The sequence below is a fragment of the Leptonotus elevatus genome, chromosome 7 (assembly GCF_054856555.1).
Source record: "Leptonotus elevatus isolate MCC_2025b chromosome 7, RoL_Lele_1.0, whole genome shotgun sequence".
Classification (NCBI taxonomy): Eukaryota; Metazoa; Chordata; class Actinopteri; order Syngnathiformes; family Syngnathidae; genus Leptonotus; species Leptonotus elevatus.
Window position 1 is genome coordinate 23,358,717 of NC_141245.1, and position 19,617 is coordinate 23,378,333.

General features: G+C 38.1%; 1 protein-coding gene across 1 annotated transcript in view; it reads right to left on the reverse strand.

Moving 5' to 3' along the window:
- tenm4 (teneurin transmembrane protein 4) overlaps positions 1 to 19,617 on the reverse strand; it is a 293,878-nt gene that overhangs the window by 222,106 nt on the left and 52,155 nt on the right. The window contains exon 2 of the mRNA XM_086079950.1: positions 862 to 1,114. The gene's annotated coding sequence lies outside the window, so the exon portion shown is untranslated. The remainder of the gene's footprint in view (positions 1 to 861; positions 1,115 to 19,617) is intronic.

A 19,617-nucleotide genomic window follows, 5' to 3' on the forward strand; every position in this document is an offset into this window, starting at 1 on the left:
TCCTGTTTTTGGGCACAAATAATTAATAACCAAAATTTTCTTAAACATGAATGAAATTTTTTTTGCAGCAAATCCTGACTAACAGCCACATTTCAGAATGTTACTTACGTAGTTGTCAGTTCGCCCTCCTGCGGACAAAATTAGCAACAACAGTTAATTTTAGTGAAAAACTGCAGTTTGTGCTCTGTCCTCATCATGGACCAGATTGGACCCCCTGACGAACCAGTCCTTGCTCTCGGGCTATATGTTTGAGACCACAGTTCTACACTGTCTTGCAACATTCAAATTTATAATTTTAAATAAAATAAAAAATGTGACAAGTGACAATTTTTCATTCAACTTTTTATTTAAAAAATAATCGACATTAAGTTGTGAATATTAAAAAAAAAATAAAAAAATTGTTGAATTTTTTTTTTTTATGTGTGATATCTTTTAACATCAAACGTATTTTTAAAATGTATTTTATTAGATTTTTTCAAAATGGTGACAAAAAAAACTGAACTAAAACAAATATTAAAATTTACATTTGTTACACTTATTTTCAATTAAAAATAGCTATTTGTCTATTGACATTGAAGTTATATTTGTAAGATTTTGGTGTGGACCATGTTTAATTTTACTATCAGAAAATGCAGCAAGCCAATAGAAAACATTTCGACACGACTGCACTCGCACTTTTGAACCGAACACAGATCAAAACAGATTGTTCACATCGTAAAAAAAAAAAAGAGTTGAGAACACTCTGGTGATGGTGGGTTGTCTCACCCACACAGCATCACATGAACTGATGTTACAATGGCTTGAGGAGCTACTATTGTGCAGCATGTGCCAACAATGAGAACGTATGAATATGAGCGTTACCTCATGTTGGAGCCGTGGGCGTTGATGGATGCAGGTGAGCAAGAACGCCGATCTGGCCGCTGTACTCCGTCGCCACCTGTCAGAGGGTGACTAATTCACCAGGTCCAGCACGGGCGGCGAAGGGTCGAGGGAGACGCTGCCAGGTCTTCCGCCCTGGCGTCACGACGATCCCGGATCAATCACGGTCAGTGTTCGATGGGGCGAGGCCGATGGGTGTCGGGTGTCGTCGTTCAAAGCGCGGTGACTGCGGCATCTAACACAAATAAGAAAAATGCTTTTCTGACATATCAATATGGAATTGAACAATATAACAAATAAAATTGAACAATGAACATGACAAAATTGGACTATTGTGTTCTGAACAAAAATCTAACCGACATCTGACTTTGGTGCGAAATGCTACCAAAAAAAAACAATTGTAAATAACAGAATTTTACTTTTTATTTTACTTTTTTTTCCTGTATTTTAAAAATATCATTTAATTTACAAAAATAAACTGATTTTACATGTCAAATGTAAAATAACATGAAATCACTGTAACTGTAAAAACACAATATTTCTGTTATTTTACAAAAAAAACCTCTATTAGTAATACATATAATGATTGTTCAAATACGTTCACAAATGTATTGTAATTTCACAAATATTTAACCCCTAATATATATATATATATATATATATATATATATATATACTGAGAATTGTGAATTAACTTTTTTTTTACAATATCTGTAATGTCCTATAGATGATAGCATTCATTTGTTAACATTTATTTTGAAAGGACATCTAGTTAAAAAAACTGTAATTTCCCAGCTTGTTACATTTACAGTTAAAAACTGTACTTTAATGGGGGGAAACTGTGTTTTCTACGAGAAGGTAATTTTCTGTTATTTCTCAGTATTTTCTGGCGCCCGTCCCAGCTGCCAGAAAATGACCGCTTTTTTTTTTCTTTTTTTTTTACGAGTAAGTCATTTTCTGTTTTTTCACAGTATTTTTCCGGCGCCCCAGCTGCTGGAAGATTACCGTGGGTTTTTTTAAGATTTTTTTTTTTTACAGTGTGCTTTTTTTTTTTTTTTGCTTTTAACATAATCTTACTTTATGCTAAAAATCCATTCCATGTAATGTAAACACACCAAAATTCAAAAGGATTTAAGGCACCAAGATTGCCTCCAGGTTACTTAAACGCAGCTACGTCCACGTTATGCTCGCAGTTTTCTGCCCTCTTCAAGGTTTTATAGGCCTCTTTTTGAGCGTACGACCTTAGTTAAGTGGCGCACTGATCAGTTTCTGTGAGGCTTGCGGCTCTCTTGCTATCCTGCCAACAAAAAAAAGCTGTGTGCCTCGCTACGGCACAGCCCTTCCCAAGGTGTCCTTCAACAAACGACGTTCATCATCGACCCGTGTGCGTGTGTGTGTGCTTGTGTATGCGTGCGTTTTTAGCACTCTTCTGTCACTTCCAGCGAGATGTCGACGAAAGCGCAACATCGTTTTCACCAGAAGGTCACGCATTCCATAAAGGTGTAAATTGAATTCCGCGTAAACGAGCCATGGGTTTTATTTTGAGGGGCGGGGGGAGGTGTACGAAAATATTTTAACATATTGGTATGATAATGCCTGGCGCGTTTTTTTTTTATTGTTTTTTTTTAAGCAGATAAGACAAAGTAAAGAATTGTGACTGTCACTGCTTGGGTCTGGAAGTGAAGATACTCAAATGGTTTCTTCTATTCGAAGGTTGTCAACAAAAGCGTGCCTACACAAATGGGAACACTTAGCTAGCCTTCCCATCAGTCACGAGGAATCACGTTAGTAGCGATTAGCGAATCTATTAGCCGTTTAGTTAAAAAGTTAAGATTTAGTATTTAGGTTTCAGGTGTTAAATAATATAGAGCAAACTTGTCATTACAGTCGGGGTTTCTTTTAAGACTCTCAGTTATGCAACAACAACATGCAAAAGAGTTGACGCTACCCGTCCATCGGCCAAGCGGAACCCTGATTAGCTTGAGCGCTAACTGTAGGCTAGTGCCCCGGTTAGCTTGCGAGCTAACTGTTGGCTAGCGCCTTTTGTCATGACATGAAATACCCTGTGAAGACCTGGTGGAATACATTTCAGTCAACCGAGGCTTTAAGGATGATATATGTTTGCGGTTCAAACATTTATAAATATGTAGGTATAAGAGAGATTTGTGCTATCTGATTGACAGGTGCCAGTTGAACGGGCAGGGCATTTCATCAGAAATGCCCACAGCATTCGAAGAGATTAATTTTGAAGCCTCCTCATTCAAATTTGGCAGGGTTGTTAACACTCTTCTCTGTGCTGTGTCAAATTTACATGACATATTTATTTTTCACTTTACAGGGATTTTAAAGGTTTTCTTTGCTGTGATTGGCCGGTTTGCATTTCCCTGTGGGGCTATATAAAAAAAAAAAAAAAAAAAAGAATGCCCTCACCGAAAACTATATTCTTCAATCAAAACATATCCTTTTTGGTATTATATTATTTGGAGGTGACAAGGTGATGTAATGGGAGTGTTTCAGTCTGATAAGTGTGTCACTTGTGAGCGTTTGCCATGAGAGCGTCAGGCTATTTAGGCATTTCGACGGACAATACAACAAGCCTTTAAAAGCACTTTAATAAGACTCCTGTATGTGAGGGATTCCCGCGGGGTGAGAGCGGGGGTCTTGTCTTGACAGAACACGGGTGGGGGGTTTGGGGGGGGCAGCAGTTTCTGCTTCTTGTCCCGAGTCTGAGGAGGCTCAGTGAGGCCGCAGCAGCTGAGAAAACATTTCAGCAGGAGACAGACGACGCAAAGTAAAACCAACCTTTTCCTACCCCCGGCCAACAGCTGGAACAATAAACGCTGTGATTTAGGACGGGTTAAATCTACTGCCGTCGAACACAAATAATCCGGAGGCTATAAAAGTAAAACAGCGGCGTAAAACCCCGGATTAGCCGACCCGCCGTTTGGTTTTTAGGCTACGTCTTTTGACGATATATTAACCGACATTTTTATTCATTCTCCACTCCCGTTACACACTGATTCTTTTGTTGCTCGGGCGCAGCTGCCGCGGCATTTCACGCGGCTCCTTGAGGCTCGTTTATGTTAGCGCTCCGTCTGTACGCCGAGGTCATTACTTCCACATTTCTGTCTGTCAGCTGTGCAAAGTAATGAAGCCCAAATACTTTGTTAGCGTCGTTAAGCAGATTTTCAAGGTATTTGTTCTTTTACTTGAGTACAGTTACCTTGACTTACGGCTCAATTTACTGGTAAAACAATAAACTAATATGTCATTTAACCGTTTTGCATCGTTTTTTTGCTACATTTTCAATAACGGAGAATATTACTATACTATGTTTTGACACCAAAAAGGTGACAATATAGTGCCTACTAGGATTGCAATGGTACGCTAAGTCACGCACTGGTGCGTAGTTTTTAGCAAAGAGCAACATTTATTAGTTTGTCTTCTTTTTAAGAAGTTTGAACAGTGCAAATGATTATGATATAAAACACCAAATGCAATGTTATATCCTGATAATGCTATATATCCTGATGTGTTTCCTTAAAAGTACATAGAATTAATGGCAATTTTCTGAAATCTTTCTCCATTTATTTATAAAATACATATTTTATATATTCCACAACATGAAACTAAAATAAAACAAATATTCAGAGGCCAATTTAATACCATTCAAGATACAGTATGTGGTAGTTCAAGGAATGCAGAGGAAAATAATTCACAGGAAGGTAATTCAAACAATATAAATGATAGAATATTATATCGTACGGTAAGATGTTTTTTACGGCATACTACAATATATATTGTTATATTATATCGCACAGCTCGAATGTCATTATTATCAAGTAGGGATATTCGCCGATATTCAGCATTTTGATACAATCATATGGCCGATAATAGATCCCTTTAACTGTAACTAATTATCTATTTATATTTTTTTATGTTTTAATTTTCAGAGATTCTGCCAACCCTGGGAACTGCGCCTTCCGTTTTTGTTTGAAATTAAAACTAAGATAAGCAAATATTTCATATTTCAGATACTGTATTTAAAAAATATATATACTTTATTTACTGTAGAAAACAATTGTTTACATTTTTATTTTTATTTTGAAAACATGCTACTACTGCCCCTGGAAGATCCCAGAACTTTTTGTCTGTTTGTTGCTGTTTTTCTTTTTTACTCCAATATTTTATGAACCCTAAAAGTTGTTAATGAACATGCTTTCGAGCTGGAGCTTGTATTTTTCAAAATTTTGATGCCAATAATTTCCCTTTGAGTAAAAATTAAATATCGGTTATCGGCGTCATTGACTACTAATAATCAGTATGGTATCGGCCCTGAAAAAAACATATCGGTCTATCTCTAATGTCAAGTTGTCAACTACAGGAGTTTGTGACAGTTTTGTTTCGACGGCGGCAAAATTGATCACCTTGAAATCGAGGATGTGGAACAGCGACTGTATCAATTGATATCTAAAGTTTGATATTGATAGATTGTATAAATGTATCGATCGATATCTAAAGTTTGATATTGATAGATTGCATGGATGTTTCTTTCCCAATCTGAGCTGCCCTGTTCCTTACACCTCTACTTAATTATTTATGCTTTGTTTCACTAATGAGGCTAATGCACATTTTGTCAAATGTTAAAAACTGCTGACAAAAACTAATTTCATAGGAAGGCACTAGGGAGAGTTTTACTAGTACATAAATTAAAAATGAATACTTATACTAACCGAATTTGCAAAGGCCATCAAATTATCTTGTGGTAATTGGAATATTAACCTTATTTGTTGCTGCAGCACTATACAAATACACTTATCTACCAGGCTATTTCCGTACATGCAGCAAGCTTCCAGAATATGTTAAATTAGTTTTTTTTTTTTTTTTCATTTTTGGCAGCCACAAGTGGAAAAAAAGCACATTAGTCAGCTGTAAAATAGACGTGGAAATCACACTGATGGGCCAGAGGGGGGAAAACTCTCATTGAGTCCCTCGGTGGAGGAAAATTACTTCCACATCACGTTAATTTTCATCAGAATGTGCCAAAAGTGCCACAGACTGTTTAAATCACGATGTATGCGCTCGTCTGCGGGAGATTATGTAAGTCGGTGCGGCGCTGGCTTGTAGAGGGAGTTAAAAAGAACTTAAATGTGGTCTGGGGGAAAAAAAGGCAAGGCTTTTAATTAGTTTCCACGCGAAATACAGTATTGGGAATACAGCCGGTACCCTGGTAGGTCACGGAGAGTTCGCGCATTATTAAATCGACCAAACAGACATGCACAGAGAGCAAAAGGCGAGGAGGAAAAAATATGAGTGTAGGGGACGAATAGAAACTGATTCGAATTGGAAACTTGTATTTTATTTGACGAACCGAATTGAATCATTTGAAATTGTTGCATCCTTGAATCGTATCGCACCCCATGTATCGAGATGCGTATCGAATCGTCTTTTATGAGTGATGTACATTAGATATAAATTGGTTTGACAATGCTGATGATTGGCTGTTTCTTTGAATTTAATTAACTTGCATAGTTTGGGCTTTGGCTGCAGTATGTAGCATCGCTAATGTTGAACACGGGGGAGTCGGGATCAAATCCCGGTGAGGGATATTCTGACAGCTGAATTTTTTTAACCACATTTTGAAACCACTGTAGAATCTTATGAATCGGGACCATTCTTGGAAGCCAAATCATCCTTTGACTGCATTAAAACCTGAGGTCACACGTTCCGACAGCTGAGTTTCTGAACTTGATTATGGAACCACTGTTAACATTTGGGACTTACTTGGAAAGCCACTCCCTCTTTTAAAAGCATAATTTGAAACCCTGACTGAGGTCAGCTGAATTTTTTAAAACTCAATTTTGCAACCTGTTAAAAATTGGGACCCCGAATGAAAATGAAAACCAAACCCTCCTTTGAAACCCTACATTGAAAGACTGACTGTTTTAATACACGAAGGCACACATTCTCACAGCTGACTTCTTTTAAACAAAATTTTTGAACCAGTGTAAAAAAAAAAAATCAGGTCACACATTCTGACAGCTGCATTCTTTTAACCAAATTTTGGAACCACTGTTTAAAATTATTTTATTTATTTTTTAAATCAGGACCCCTCTTGAACACCAAACCCTCCTTTGAAACCCTAACATGAGGTCAAACATCCTTACATCTGAATTGTTTTAACCAAATTTTGGAACCACGGTTTAAAAAATTAATAAAAAAAACAGGTCACACATTCTGACAGCTGAATTATTTTAACCAAATTTTTGTACCACTGTTTAAAATAAATACATAAATCAGGACCCTTCATGGAAACCAAACCCTCCTTTGAAAACCTGACTTCTTTAAAAGCTGAGGTCACACATTCTGACAGCTGAGTTTTTTAACTCAATTTTGGAAGCAGTTTTAAAAATGGAAATGTTTCATGCAAGCCAAAGGGTGTACTGCAATGTCTCTTCCCACCGGGTACACTGTACCGTACTGCGCCAGATTTTCCTCAGCCTGGACCCAGTGACAGCTTAATCTCCCGAGAAACATGAATCCATCTCAAGATTTCCTCCTCCCAGCGGTTTAGGATAATCACCAGCAGCGTCTGCGCTTGGTCGCAGACAAATCAGTGATTATCAGAGCTGGCGTTGAAGAGGGGAAAACACGCATAGGAAACGAGAGCGTCTGACAATGTTGTGCGGACGGCGTTAAGAGCGGAACGGAGCAAATGCGCGGCTCCTGAGGGAAATCTCCATTGTACACACAAACTGCAGTGAGTCATCTGTCAGATGTTGGTCAACTTGTAATGAAATAGTCCACTCGTGTTAATAAGAATTACTTGTCATTTCCTGAGGCGGCCCACACTACGTTTCCTGCCTTCTCCGAGGTTTCATTGATTTCATGTCGGCAGCATACGCTCGCGCGTTATTAGACTCCCAGCAATTCAATTGTGGTTATTAAAGGCCAATCGCTGTGGCTGTAAACATATTACGATTGTTTTCCATGTTTGGGAAAGGGACGAAATATCTATTTATTTATTTTGGGGGGCACAAGCAACATCTTGTGAAATCAATCCCCAACTATTTGCTGAAAAACTACTCTATTGTTGTTATTGTACTCTTTCTTACCTCGATTTCCAACGCCGGTTACAATGAATTGTATGCAAAAGAGGTGATTTCGAGAGAGGGAGCTCTTTCAATTGCTTTATCAAACAAACCACAACAAACGTTAGTAAACAGGAGTGCTTCTTTGCGCACCTGCCACTAACCTCAACTGACATCACTGAACACGGATTTTTTTCCTCTATGTACTTTAACACTGCTATAGCTAGTGCTAAAGCTATATACTCACTTGCACATTACTCAACAGGCAAGGCCCAGGTAATGATTAACACATTAATTTAATCATCACATTAATATACGTATAACACGCTACCTAATGCAAGAAGCTAACTTAGCAATGTACATTTTGGCTAAGTGGTCCAAGTTTTGGATGGCGCCGGTAAACTCCAAGTCATTGTGGGGAAAATGGAACAAAAACACAAAGTGGAAGCAGAACAACACGAAACATCCCAAATAAGACATTGACACTTTAGTGACAGGCAGCTAACTAGCAGCTAACACAAAACTCTACTGACTCTTGACATACAGCATAAAAAGCTGCTTTAAAACACACAGAGTTGTTCATTCTTTATGATATTTAATGGATTTTAGGGTTTTTTTTGCCAAATTAGCGTGGATTTTTTCAACTTTTTTCCTCTGTTTATTGTAATGCAGCAACATTGCTATAGCTAGTGCTAAAGCTATAGCTAGCCAACAGCCATCCAACTGTACGTCGTCATGAACTCACTTGCACATTACTCAACAGACAAAGCCCAGGCAATGATTAACACTTTTATTTAACCATCACATTTTATTATTTATGATATTTAATGGATTTTTTTTTTTTTTGCCAAATGATCATGGATTTTTTTTCCTTTTTTCTCCCCTTTGTGTATTAACGCAAGTAATAACAGTAAGTGTGTGGCGCATTCAGACATTTCCTGTCAGGGGAGGACTTAAATTCCCCGAGAAAGCCACGCGGGGTTCACGCTAGTATGTTTGCAATCCCGGCTGCCACTCTCACAAGCTTCATCTGCAAAGTAATTGGATATTTCTAATGTATGCGCATTAGCGTCCGCTCACACCGTCTGGCTGGCTGTCAGCGCTCAGGCTCGCCGATCCCGTCGTAGGAAAGTTGAGACCTGTTGAATGGACGCGTGGCCCGCGGGGCCGGCCGGGCCTGTCCTCGTAATGCTCTGTTTACACGACGCGGTGAAAAAGCGCCTGTAAGTCCTCGCCCAGCGCCATTTGGTAACATGAGGAACGTGTTCGCAGGGATATTTCTGTGCTGACAGAATGTCAAGCGCCAGGATGTAATGAGCTTCATCAACATAAAAATGCGCACAGTGTTTAACATTCTTAGCACACACCAAAAAAAAAATACTGCTTTAACCCTTCTGTTTCATTTTAAGGATTTTAAATTTGAAAAATGCATATAACACAAAAAAATGGACTGGGATTACACATATTGGATTCTAAAATATTCAAATGATAATATACGAAAATATTATAATCATGTTAATAAAAACGTTTTGCTTTTTCTAATTTTGCTTTTCGCCTTCACGGCTATAACGGCGGAAGAGGGAGGAAGCAAGACGGGATACTGACTACACACACACAAATGCCTTTTTGCTCTGATTAATGTGCATTGTCCTTATAAACAGGTGCCAACAGGTACTAGTTGGTCCCAAAGACAACATGAGTTTCCCACGAATCTAAGTAGAATTAAAACAAAGAATATTTATTTATTTAAACTTAACATGATACAGTATATGTTTCTTAGGTACTAAATATTCAATATTTTGTTTAAAAATAAAATAATGTTCGATGCTATTTTTATTCAACATTTTTTTAAACACACACACAACCACAAAAAAGGTCATTTTACAGCTGTAATTTTAATACCATGATATGTTTGCCCACGTTATCCTTCTGTCAGAATGTAATATTGGCCCATGGCAATACACTTTTTTTCTTTAAATTTTTCTTTCTTTTTTGTAAAGGATCTTTGTAATCTTTGTCACTTTTTTTACTCGTAACTGCCACCTCTGGCCCAAAGCATAACTGCAGCATCCCAACTGTGGAAAGTTAGCAGCTCGTGCGTGCAGTGTCGTACGCTAGCTAACACCACAGGCTAATGCTAGCACAACGCCACATGTCTGCTACCCAGCGGGGGACACGCATGATGTCACCCCCCTCCACCCCTCCCATCCCCAAAGAAACGGAGGAGTGAGATAAAGGGAAGATAAAAGCTGATAGGTGCAGTCAGAGTAAAACTTTCAGGGCTCTTCGTATTCATCTCGGCATTAGTGCAGCATGCATGATGTAGAAAAAGCTTTAATATCACCTTTTTAAACAGCACAATCCACCTTTAATTAGACTGATGCCAAGTCTGATATTTAGATGAATAAAATCGAGATAATCGATTAATTGGCCAATCAATTAACAACATCATAAAATAACTTCTTTTTTGGTCCCCTAACACTTGAAAAAATACAAAAATAAATTACAAGGAGAACATGTGCCTGTTTTACAATACTTTGTCCTTAAGTAATTGTTTAACTATGTATAGAGAAAAATCTGCAAAAATCTGCAGATTTTCCCCCCCTTTTTGGGGGCGGGGGGGGGGGCGTTATTACCTTTTGTTCATGCTTTAATGTGTTTAAAAAGTAAAAAGGAAACAATTATTTTAAAAGAGCTAATATCGGCTGATGAATTCATCTGGCTCAAGCTAACAAACACGAGAATGAAATCCGATGGTCAACAGACCTGCACGTTTATTATCTTGTGTATTGTACATCCAAGTTATAAAAAAGCGAAAATGTCAAATCACATTTATGTTTGCTTAGCGGCGACAACGAAAGAGGGCAGACGAGGGAGATTGGCGCGACGGCCTTAATTGGAGTACTGGCACCCCCGGGAGACGCCGCGACCTTGGTCTTATCTCGGCGACCTCATGCATGATTGATAAATAAAGAAGAAACGCAAGATGTCTCCCGAAGCCGAGGTATCTAATCTCATTACGAGCCGGGCCGTTTAATTTGGCGGCCGTAGGTATGAGGGGACGTCTCCGTCAGCGCGTGGATGTCTCAATAAACATTTCATCTCGTGAAATCCCATATTTGCTCGTCGCCCCTGTGCGTCGCAAAGTTAAAAATAAAACAAAAAGACAGCAGTTCCGCCTTGAGAATCACCTTTATTACGCTCATGAATTATTGAAATTGAAAACGCCGTGCTTACCCCTTGATATCAGCGGGGCCATCTGAAGCCTTACTTCCACATTCCGCAACACAAGTACCACGCGCGCCTCTCCAAAGACTCCCACTTTTATAGCCTTGTCACCAAGCTCGGCGCAGCTAAATAAAACAAACGGGGAGCTTTTTCTTTAGATCTTTTTTCAGGCAAAATAAACAGATATTTAATGCGGCCCAGACGATAACAGGCGCGTAACGTTACCCCCCACCTCTATTGTTTTGTTTTGTTTATTTGTCAGGGACCGTGAACAGAAAACTCAGGAGTGCAGATGCTCTGTAGCAAATTATAGCTTTGTAACTCATTTCCATCTGCAGTCCCTGTGGCATGTAAATAAGAAAATTGAGGAAAAGAGCAGAAAAGTCAAAAGAGATTAGGATAGGCAAACTGAATGCGTACAACACGTATCTTGCTTTGATAGTGGGAGTAAAATTTTCATCCACTTAACTCATTCACTCCCAGCCATTTTGACTGAAGCAACCCCCTTCACTCTCGGCTGTGTTACTGGATTTTGAATGATTTTGAATGATTTTGCAAGGCCCACAGAATATTGTGTTCTATTGCTATAAAAACACAGAACCTACCAAAAGAAAGATTAGAATCTCTTCTTTCATCAGGGAAAAAATATAAAATATATTTCTATCCGTTTCCATTTTGCAGTAATTAGCATTCGAATACAACTAAGGTTCATCATTATTCACAAACCTGTTAAAAACACGGGCAAAAATAGCTTTTTGCAACATGGCCCTGGTTGATCTCTTATACTCTGCTGCCACCTGCTGGTCGTTTTTGTAAAAACTACCATTGCTTCAAGCATTCTCTTCAGTTCCGAAGCTGCATCAAAGCCTTCTGTATGCTCTAGCATAAAATTATTATTAATAATTTATTTTTTAAATGTATAAATACGTCTTTGGGAGCATGGCAATATTTTAAATAGAACGTATTTAGACGTTTTTGGGAGCAAATGAGTAAAGCATTGCGACTGATGAATCAAAAAATAATAATAATTTATCAATATTTTTGTTGCTGACACACTTCTGCTCCACATTTCGGTACATAAGACTTATCACCGGAACAACGCTGGCAGGAACTCGATGTTGTGATGACGCGAATAGAAAATGTGACCGGCACACGCCACGGTATTGGGGCAAAAAAAGAAAAAGATGACTCAAACTCAAAGCGGCATGAATCGGCGCTAGCCTCATGTTGCTAGCTTCAGCTAGCCTGAATGTTGCTAGTCTTACTTCATTCATAGCAGTGTCAACAGGACCACGTAATGGAACAAGAGTAATGATGCAAAGCAAAACGTCAAGTTTGCCATAATATTATTATATCCGTTAGGCTTGCAAACCACTGTAATGACTAACAGATGCCAGTAGATGGTGATGTTATAGCAATTTGTGTTGAGACCAACACATCTCTTGAGTACACAGTAAATTCTGTAGAGTAAATTTGACTATTTTGAGTGGGACCAAATAGACTCAGTTTTATTATTTATTTTAAGAGTAATATTTACACTTGGAAGAGAGTAAAATAAAGAATTGGAGAGAAAAAAAGAAAGTCACTTAAGGGTTGAGGAACAAACTCACAACCTTCATCTTGTCAATCTACACCCTGAGCCACGCAGCTCCTGCTGTGTATGTCATCCATGTCAGCAGGAATTTTCCCAACACCAAAACATCGTTAAAAAAAATTCACTTCTTTATTTTACTCTCTTCCAAGTGTAAATATTAGCCTAAAATTGAGTCTATAACTCTAAATAGAGTCTAATTTACACAGAATTTACTGCGTAGACGACAAAGAATAGGGGCGATATCATATATTGTCACGTCGATTATGAGATGAAAAATGCGTTCGACAAGTTCAATCGCGTCACACTATGCGTTGTGCTAGATGGAATGAATGTAAAAACAAAATCCACTGCCGTCAACTCAAGCCATGCGGTGAGTCACCGTCACTCAAGGGATATTTCTTTGTTGTATATCTATAAATAAATAATTATTTTGCCATCAAAAGACATTTCTCAGTCTTGTTTTTGTTATTCAACAGTTTGAGGCGGGGCAAAAGTGTATCAGCCACATCATATATGCAACTACACCCGCATGAATTGCATTACTCACTCACGTCGAGTGCGTTGAAGAATATCGTGCCGTTAAAATAAGTCAATGCTGGCAGGCTTCGTTTCTTGAGCTGGCTTTCGAACCGTTAATCAATAAAGCCCCCGTCGGCCAATGAGACTGTCTGGAAATGTTTATTCCGATGTTCTCGTATTACCTGGGAAGCCAGCTGATAGCTTCAAGATGAATTGCGCCCGCAAACGGGTTATTAGCCGTTGGCCCGCATGCGCCCGGCTGCCGGGCAGCGTGTAACGCAACACCAGACGAGGTGGCTTTGGTATTCCTGGGAGCAAATGATTGCGCGTGTAATTGCTTCCATGAGTCGCCTCGTCATGTGTGCCGTATTATCTTGGCAAAAATAAATAAAAAAATCCAAATACACGCAGGTGAACATGTCGCTTGTTGTTGGAAATGATTCGCTATTATGTCATGGGATCCCCTCGAAGCCGAAAACCTTTGAGGCGGCCTGTGTGATGTTTTAAGAGGGAGGCGGGGGTTAGTTTGTTCAACCTTTATATAATTGCAGGCCCCCGCAAACAAAACGGGACCACGCAGAATTTGGGGAGTCCACAGAGGGTTCTTTTTCTAAAATCAAATCAAACACCCGGAGATTATTGTTGTATGTCAACGCGCGACGGTCAAAAATGGTGAAAGTTTGACATTAACTGCTGATGTAAATGAGGTCAAAAGCACTTCAAGAAAATCGGTGCCGGATGTAGCAAAGCGGCCCCAGATAATAATAAGCTTTCTCCAAGATTTCTGACACAGAGATAGTCATGAGAGTTTATGGTACCGTGCGCAGATTCAAGATACACTGAGCGCCGGATGAAGCAAAGCAACCCCAGAACTTAAGTGAGACTCCTCCATGCTTCAATCTTTCTGTAACTGGGCCATTTCACTCCATAATGCCTAAAATGATAGTCTTGAGATTTTCATTATCCCCTGCACAGATTTGAGAAATCCTGTCAGGTGGGGTAAAGCAGCCCCAAATTATATAAATATTCCTACATTGGCCAGTAGGGATTTAACAAACGGCAATATCATGATATCGCGATATTAAGATTGCCTCCATATCGTCGTCGTCATGTCACGATATTAAAAGCAGCACATTAGTTAAAAAGGTGAGGTTGTATTCCATTTGTGCTTTTCTAGTGCCCTGTGGTGGTTAGTTTATTAATGCAGTTTAATTTTAATTAGGAATGTTTATGTTAGGGCCAGTAAAGAGAGAAAAAAAAGGTTGGCATGATTCTGACTTTAATCTCAGAATTCTGACTTTAATCTCAGAATTCTGACGTTAAAGTCAGAGTTCTTTAGTCTTAAAATTCTGACTTTATCCTCAGAATTCCGACTTTAAAGTCAGAATTCTTAAATCTTAAAATTCCCACTTTTACGTCTGAGAATAAAGGCTTTAATCCTCTTCTGTGTAATCCTCTTCCGTAAAAATCGAATATAAAATCGTTTAAAAAATTCAGAGTTTTTACACAGTCTTGTAAGCGTTTTTTTGTTTGTTTGTTTTTATATCGCCAACCTTCCCACAATATCATGATAACTTTCATATTGTGTGGTTCATATCGTGATATTTATGGTATCGTGTTGATTGGATATCATTACATCTCTATTGAGCAGCGCATTTTGCTGCAGAATAGTTTCATGGTCATGAGATTTAATTACATCCTGCACCCATTCAAGAGAGCCTGTGTGTCGGATGTAGCAAATATAACGTATCCCCCAGGCATGAATGTTGTGCCTTGGCAGAGGTCTTCGCTATCCATTGTGGTTGTTTTTGCAGTGCTGCACTGGATGACACAAAATATGTCCTCCTGCCTCAGCAATGTGTCGAAATACAAATAATATATTTTTTTTTCTTTCGCCAACATGTTTTAAAAAATGCTAACATTTCACACAGCAGGGGAGGCCTCACTCTCGCAGCACGGCAGGATATAAAAAAATAATTTGTGTTTCAGGGGGGGGGGGGGGGGGGGTCACGCGGCCACGCTCCCCCGACACCTGCGTGGATAACCTTTCGCAGCTGGCAGCTCATGAATACATATCAGTTCAATTTAACACTTCGCTGCCTGTTTCACTGAACTTTTGTATTATCTGCTCGCTGTGCACGCACGTGTCACGTCGTATATGTCAAACATAGAAAGGAAATTGCACAAAATGGAAGGCACGGCAAAAGCATCGCAAGAATTTGGGTGAGATCGCACGTGAGTGTTGAAGAGCTGACACTGAACAGAAATGATGCGAAATTCATTTGAACCGAAATTTCTCATCGGAAAAATGGATTTGCAAATTCGCAACCTGTTAAAATACGAACCGCCAAGCATTGTTATTATAGTTTTGGAAATTTCATTTTAGTTAGATTTGACTTTTGTTTTTTGAATTTAGTTAGTTTTCAGGGTGGTTCTGTTAGTTTTTAAGTAGTTTCAGTACTAGTTTTAGTTTTAAAAAAATTGTTACTTGTTCGAAATATTTAAAAAACGCCATTGTAAAATTAGAAAAGTAACTCATTTCTTACCTAATGTTGCATTTCGGCTGAGTTAAATGGAAAAAGCAGGCGAGCCGAGCCATTGGAGCCAAAAGTCGAGCATGAAAAATTGTCGCCGAGGAGTGACGTCATCTGAAGGTGCTTTTCTATTGGCTGCTGCTAGATAACGTCACTTCTGCGTCACACACTTTCAAACGTCTTTATTCCGGTTAGTATCAAATCACATTTAAAATCATCCACAAAGGCAAATTAAATTAATTACTAAGACTAAAATGAAGGACATTTTTGCTATTATTATAGTTAGTTTTTGTAAACATAAAATGTAGTTTTAGTTAGATAGCATTTTCGTTTGTATTTTATTTTGTTAACAAAATTGTTTTTTTGAATTTTAGTTTTAGTTTTTTCGTTAGCTTTTGTTAACTAAAATAACCTTGCTGCTAGGGCTGCTCGATTATGGAAAAAATAATACTCACGATCATTTTGGCAATAATTGATATCACAATTATTCGAAACGATTATTATTTTTTGGGGTAAAAAAAAAACAAGAAAATGTTTAAACATTTTAAAATATTAAGACCAATTTAAAAAAATTGTAGAATCACTATAATTATGTACATTCCTTTTGGACCAAACAGAATCTATAATAATTTACATTTATAATAACATAGATACGTATATTTATTTTTTATTTATATATTTGTACATATTTTAATATATTTATAGATTTTTTTGCAAAAACTTGAAGTTGGAGTGCAGCATGTGCACTGTGCAGTAGGACGATCATTTTGTTTTTGGTACAAAACAAGAAAATGTTTTAACGTGAAAAACATAAAAATTATTAATTTAAGACAAATACAATTCTTTGAAACACTATACATATGCAAGTTCTTTTTGGTTGAAACAATTTTTTTTTTATGTTAAAAAGGTGCAAATGTATACATTTAAACAACTCAAAAATTGGTATTCATAATGTTTTTGTATTATGCTGATTTTGTAATTGTGGAGTGTAATCATTTAAATTGTAATTGAATTTCGCTTAATTGCACAGCCCTCCTTGCTGCCAAGCAATATCAAGCACGTTCAAAATCCTACAACCTCCACATTCATTGCATCTTTAGTATCTACAAAATGAATTCCAGGTGGTTTGAGATTGCAAAGCATCTCATTTGCAATTGCACTGAGATGACTCCGAAGACGTCCGCATGTCGCATAACGCAGTCCGTGCACGCTGCAAGGACAACAGGACCTTCGGCAGCGCAGCCCGTTCGCGTCCTGCCACTTTATTACACGCTCAACATTCAATCAGCAGGTGCGTTCAGGCGGCATGACATTTACAGACAGAGTGGGGGCTCGGACCCTCGTGTCACGGGGTAATCATGGACAATGCGTGAGACGCATGAAAGGAATTAAAAGCATAGTAGAGTCAGAGTGGAGTTTGTGGATGACGCCAAAGCGCGCGTGAGCGTCAAGTTTGATCGTCGAGATTTCCGGGAAAGAAAATCACATGTTATGCTTGGTCTCCATGTGACGCATCGTCACATTTGTCAGACAACGCAATGATGGCAATACAAACTGTGGATATCTCTTGACGTCAGGAAAATAATCATTTGGTTCCCACGGTTAGCTTTAGCCCACAAGACTGTGAAGATATTCAGTCGGGTTATGATTCACCACTCGGCGACCATATTTTGATTGATCTTTATTATTCAAGTGGTCTGTTTATCTGAAAACTTCCATCTATGAGTCATTCTTAATCTTATCTTTTCCGCTGACTCATCCGTTGACACACTCCCAGAACAAAACGCTTTAGACGTAGGTATGACTCGTCATGGGCTGATTACCGGTACAAAGGTTTATTGTGTTTTTTCCAAATTCAAGGTTTCATTAATTGCTAATACTGGCTGTCAACAGGATTTTTTTTTTTTTTAGGGGACTTCTAAGCACGGCACAATATAATTGGCTGCTTGCAGAGTTGAGTAGCAGAGCCACCTTTTTGAAATCTATTGCCTCCAATCAACAATATTTTTTCCCTCCATTAGACGGGTGAACAGTTACGCATTGAGGGGTAGGAGGAGGGAGCAAGACAAAAAAAAAAATAGACAATGCAAACGGATGTCTTTTTGTTCTGATTAATGTGCATTGTCCCAGTCAGCTGTAGAATATATTTCAAAATTCTGCTACTGGTCTATAAATCACTGAATGGTTTGTGTCCTGAAAATAATCAAGAAATGATGCGTGAATACAAACCCAACAGGGCTCTGAGATCTACAGACTTGGGCCAACTCGTGGAACCAAGAATTTGAAGTAAACATGGTGAAGCTGCATTTAGTTGTTGTGCTGCACACCAATGAAATAAGCTGCCAACAGAAGTGAAGTCATCCCCAAGTGTAAATGTTTTTAAATCCAGGTTAAAAACGTTGCTCTTTTTTTCCCACATACCTCTGATTAAGGTCTTTTAAACAGTTTTAAATCAAGTTTGCTGTCTAAATTTTAACATTGTCAATATATGTTCATTTAGTAAATCTTGTAACCTACTTTTTTTTTCTCTTTTTTGCTTCTAAATGCTGTTAACCACTGTGTTTGTTAATGCTTATAAGTGTTGTCTTTCCTTGCGTAAAGCACAGTAGTTGCCTTGTGCATGAAATGTGATATACAAATAAACTTGCCTTGCTTTAAAAAAAAAAAATATATATATATATGCCAGCAGGTAGTAGTTAGCCCTAAGGACAACATTAGTAGCCATTGTGTCTGTTCTAAAAATAATAAAAATCGTATCAGTTAATAAATAAATAAATAACATGGTACACGTTTCTTCTGTACCAAAAATTGTGTTTAATGAAAAAAATATATATATAGTTCAAATATTTCAAACAGGTCGTTTTAGAGCAGTATTAAAAAAAAAAATTGTGGATTTTGCAAGTAGCGAACAAAGTCATCTTGAACAACAGCATTTCTAAGAGACAAAAAACTCTAGTTTGCCTCCATATGAGCAACTTTCAAATCAGCAGCTATTGACAGGTTGACAACCCCGTTGCACGATTGACTATATTTCCAGCAGTGGCGCGCTGTAACTGCGACCAGATCTGAACATCATCAATTCCACCAGATGCTGATGAGACGGAATTTTAATGCGTCTGTGGCGGTTCAATACTGATAAATTGTGTTGATGCACACCCGGATAAAAAAAAAAAAAAGTTATACACAGATTTATCACACAAATTTTTAAAGCTGCGCTATGGCACGTAGTAAATTTTGCAAATAAAACGGCATCTGCCGCACTTACGGTGCATTTTTTAATGCCCAAGGGCAAATGTGTTTCCCAGACGAGTTTGTCGGCATAACGCGTTAATTAAGTCGCGTGCAAGCAGCAACGTGAAGAAGAAAAAAAATCTAATGGGCAGAATGTTGTTACGAAAAGATTAATTTTGATTTATATAACACAGAGAATGAGGAGTCAAAGATTTAGACAGACTCGGTAGTATGTCAAATATTTCACTCAGGGGACAGCACATGTGACAATATTCCAATTTAATAACGACAAAAATATGACACTTCAAAAGGTTATTTCTGTCATCTCACACCCCATATCATTAAAAAAACTAAACAAAAAAAAATTAAATATAGGACTGATAAGATAAGCGGCAGGAATTCTGGACCTTTCCACCCCGCTATCACACTTATAGAAACCATCAATGCTATATATAAAAACACAATACGACAGCCCACAATGTGGAAAAAACTGGAGAAATTCAAAAACAAATCACAATCACATTTATCTAATAATAACACA